We start from the raw sequence: 4,951 nt of genomic DNA, 5'->3' as shown, positions 1-4,951 counted from the left end.
CTAGAAGAGGGCAGCTTCTAACAAAAGTTACTGATCTTATAGATCCAATCAACAATTGCTGGGATGAAGATTTGGTAAGACAAACGTTGTGGCCAATTGATGTCCAGAGGGTGCTTACGATCCCCCTCCCCACGCATAACATGTCGGATTTCATGGCTTGGAGTTTTACAAGAATGGACTGTTCACGGTTCGTTCTGCTTATCTGGAGGAATGGAAACGCAACATGGGAGGAAATTGCAACAATCAGATGGCATGGGAGGAACAAGTGTCAATACTATTTGGAGCAAGATTTGGAAATTATCTTGTCCAGCAAAAGTGAAGATCTTTATTTGGCGTACCTTACATGGAACCCTCCCATGTCGTATTACACTTGCTAATAGACATATGAAAGTTTCGCCCACCTGCCCATCATGTTCGAACGGGCATGAAGATACTAAACACTTATTATTTTTGTGTCAAAAGGCAAAAGAGGTGTGGAAGAAACTGGGATTGCACGAAGCCATTAAAAAAGCTTGCGCGGTCGATCGTGCGGGGGAGGCAGTACTTGAATTTCTACTTCTTATGCCAGAACACGAGCTATCTACAGTGGGCATACAGAATGTTCGCGAATGATCGCTATAACAGCCTGGTATTTATGGTGGGAAAGACGTTCGCTAGTCCATCATGGGAAGACCCAAGATGCATACCAAATTTCCATGGGAGTCCGTGCTATAACAACAAACTATGTTATTGCCCAATCCTCCAAGGCAACAAATAGAATAGAGGGATGGACGAGACCCCCTCTAGGTTTTGTGAAATTAAATGTCGATGCTTCTTTCGATCAAGACATGCTTAGAGGCACAGTGGGAGCTGTACTTAGAGATGATAAAGAAAGATTTATTGTTGGAGGAAATTGGAAGATGGATTGGTCTGCAAATGTCTTAACAGCGGAAGCCATGGCACTACGTTTTGGCTTATTACTTGCACAAAAGGCGGAAGCAACCGACTTGTTGTTAACTCCGACAATATGAAAGTAATCGACGCGATGAAGAATGGAGGACATACAACGGGAGCGGCGGCAGCTGTGTTTGATGATTGTTATTTTATGGCTTGTGATTTTTCGTTAGTTAGATTTGAACATTGTAATAGGAAGGCAAATAAAGTAGGCTCATGAAATTGCTAGAGTAGCTAAATTTTCTGAGACAAGGGATTGGTTTGAGGAACCTTTGAACGATATTGTAAATTTTCTTATAGACGATGTAACCATTATTACTAATAAATAAAAAGGATGTTTTACTTTGCAAAAAAAGAAAGGTGGAGAGTCCTCTGCTCAAGACTGGAGGGATCCTGCACATCGAACTTGTCGAAAAGGGACAGCATGAGAGACGTCGATGCCGGTGCCACATGGAAATCATCGGTGACGATGAACTTCACGTCTCCCTTGACAAAAACCCCGGCATCGGAACCAGCAGCAGCTGCAGCAGAGCTCTCCGGCCTCTCCCCGTCGCGCTTGGTGCCGTCGACTCTGACACTGAGTTGACAGCATTGCTGCGCGGCAGCGTTGATGGGCTTGAGCAGCATCGCCTTGCAGGCTCCAGTTCTGAAGAAATCGGCGGAGAGTCCCTTCACGCTCTTGTACAGCTCGTCGAGGCGTCCGACCTGCGACTGCTTGCCGAGGAGGCGAACGACGGTGCCGAGAGGCAGCGTGAGGAAGCCGAAGAGCACATCGACGAACTCCTTGCCGGACTCCGCGAAGATCACCCTGCTCCTCTCCTTGTCCACGAAAACCTTCACCTCGATCGTCGGATCTACTCTCGCCGCCATGGTGGAGGTGATCCGGTGAAGCGCGCGTGTTGCAGAGCGTCGTCTTGGGGATTAAATATGGAGAATGTGCTGTGCAGCCCAAACGGCAAGCATTACGAGTAGTGAAGTCGGGGCAGTTCTTTGTCGGAATTAGACTTGATGATTTTGATGATGGCACTCATTCTTCGAATTGTTTCCCACCGGGGGAGTGGAAAGGGTTCGTCCATCTAGCGTTACGAATTTTAACGGTTTTGCTAATGAACAGGTGCCTGATTTTTTTCTTTGTCTCAGTCACTTTTGTGTGTGCATATGTGCGCGCGCGTGTGCGTATGTGTGTGTGCATGTGCCTGCGTCTATGCACGTGTGCCCATGTTTGTGTCTACGCGCGCGCGGAACCAGTTAACGGTGACGGTTAATCTTGAACTTAAATGTAGGTTTCTAGGTATAATGCATCAGCTGCTCGTTCTGACGGCGGCAATGGTTATTCGGTTGTTCATGGACCTCGATGTAATTTTTATTATGTTTGGAGTGCTTTGTACTTCCGATGGCTCTTTATAATATATCAGATAATTTCGCAAAAAAAGTATAATATAAATATATGCAGTAAAAATTTATATAATTTGTGCATAAATCATTCTCTGGACAGCGCACTGCAAATGACTCTTTCTATTGGTCGAGAGGAGTGGAGAGAAATGAAGAGTGCTGTCATGGTGTAGCCAACAATCATCCGGTATGGTTTCAACCTTACATAGATGCAAACAATTAGTCGAAATTGCCTGCTGGAAAAGTAGATTGTACTACATTAGTGAACTTACAAATCTTATCTCAAAATTTTGTGGAAGGAAAGGTGAACCAGATTCCATCTAGATATAATTCTAGAATGGTCCTTCACAGATTTGTTTATTTTAAAGCAGCAGACGCTTCTCTTGTTTTTTTTAATCAAACAGAGGGGACAAGATACATGCTATTTGCACTACTACACTTCAGGTTTTCAAAACATTTCCAACTGGACAAATCAATTACATATAAGACAATGTCATACTTATGTTACATTCAGATCAAAATTTAATCTGCCAATGGATTGAAATTTGAAACCTTAAGTCATGTATCTAAGTAGCTTATGCCTGGATTAGTCTACTTTTGGAAAGTGTCTGCTAATTGAAATTTAAATATTTAAATAAATGAGAAATTCAGTAGTGATATTCATTCATTGGATAGTCTATGGATCAATTGGAGCAAACACTAATGAAAGGGAATAGGGGACCAAGGGATCCGGAACATTCCAATGGGTACAGAATTCCATTGAGCTTTGGAGGCTGCAACAATGGATGTCGGCGAAGCGAGGCATAGATAAAACAGTCGGTATTTATTAATATATGAATGGAAACCATATTCTCGAAAGAAGTTTTTGCCATGTTATATGTATAAAGCAACAACTAAATAAAGTACACGACCGAATAATACAAGATGATGAGGAAGCCCTTATACCATGTCAAACCCAAGATAGCTCGATCACAGAGGACACATGTGACTATGCTACTGGAAAAAAGTACATGAAGGACTTATTACAACTCCGCGCTACACCCTGTAACACCTAAGCTACTCGACAACGCCCCCATGAGGGAGAATGCCGCAAAGCATCACCGTTGCTGAGTCCACAACAGACAAAGGTTTTCACCCGAAACCCAACCATAGAGAGGAGCACCACGACAACGTCTTCAAGAAAAGAGCAGAGCCCTCGAGCATCACCATCATCGGCGACAAAACGTGAAGCTTTCGCTCGGCAGTTCCCCATGCCACCACAAGGCCTCCAGGACAAGCACGACGAGATTAGAACTCCAGACCGGATTGAGGCATGCTGCCAGAGACAGAGAGTGCCTGAGCCATCCGTCGCTCCACCTCGCCACACAACCATGAGGGAAAGTCACCACCTCCGTCATGGTGCCTGCCAGAGAGCCAACCATGCGGACCACCATACGAGGTTGCTGCCCCGCCATCCATGTCTAAAACACCACCACCTGACCACACCATGGTGCACTTACCACGATAGGAGGAGTAAAAGGTGTCTCCTTTCAATCCAAGCCCCGTTAAACGTCTCAAACGTATCTATAATTTTTTATTGTTTCATGCAATTATAATATCAATTTCGAATACTTTTTATAACAATTTTATTATTTTTCCTGGACTAACCTATTAATTCAGTGCACAAAGCCAGTTGTTATTTTTTTGCATGTTTTTGACTTATCAAGAAATCAATATCTACGAAGCTCAAAATACCGTGGGGATTTACGGTGATTTTTCAAAGTATAGAAGATTCTTGAAAGTACCGGCAGGAGCTAGGGACTACACCACGTGACCAAGCCAGGTGGCCAGGGGCCCACTCACATGAGGTGGCCGTGTGGGGCCACCTAGCACCGCCTTATGTTGGTTCCTTCGCCCATAAATCCAATTTTCTCAAAACCATCCATACCATTTTTTCGCTGCTGCAAGTTCCTGTTTTGGGGAGATCCAATCTGCAGGCTTGTTTCGGAGCCATCTTCGTCACCTTGCAGCCACCATGAACATGTATAAGTAGTTTCCTTATGACCTTAGGGTCCATACTAGTAGCTATAGAGCGTGCTCTCTCCCTTGTGATTCTCCTTATGACCTTTAGGGTCCATACTAGTAGCTACAGAGCGTCCTCTCTCCCTTGTGATTCAATACGTCAGGCTCCTTCATCAACGTGCTGCCTCTATAACCATGTGTGAGTAGTTCCTTTAGGACCTTATGGTCCATAGCAGTAGCTAGATAGCATCCTCTGTCGAGGGTATCCCGGATATGGGAATTTGCGGACAGCGCGGACAAAGTGGGGATCCGGTTCGATGGCTTTTTTCCTTTTCTCTCCTGTCCAGGCAGTGACCGGGCTGTCTATCCAGACATTTTGGGAGGATTTGAGTGGTCCGGAACCGTCGGCTTCCTCACTAGTGCAGAACCAAGCTATAGCACCGGTTCGTAAGGCCATTTAGTGTCAGTTCTGTAACCGGCACTAAAGGGTGGGGACTAAAGGCCTCCCCTTTAGTACCGGTTCTGCACGAACCGCCGCTAAAGGGCCACCACATGGCACGAGCCAGCGCCAGGGGAGGGGAGCACTTTAGTATCGGTTGGTAACACCAACCGGTACTAAAGGATT

Source organism: Triticum aestivum, chromosome 2D (assembly GCF_018294505.1).
Source record: "Triticum aestivum cultivar Chinese Spring chromosome 2D, IWGSC CS RefSeq v2.1, whole genome shotgun sequence".
In the NCBI taxonomy this organism is placed as follows: Eukaryota; Viridiplantae; Streptophyta; class Magnoliopsida; order Poales; family Poaceae; genus Triticum; species Triticum aestivum.
Note: the sequence above shows the minus strand (reverse complement) of the source record.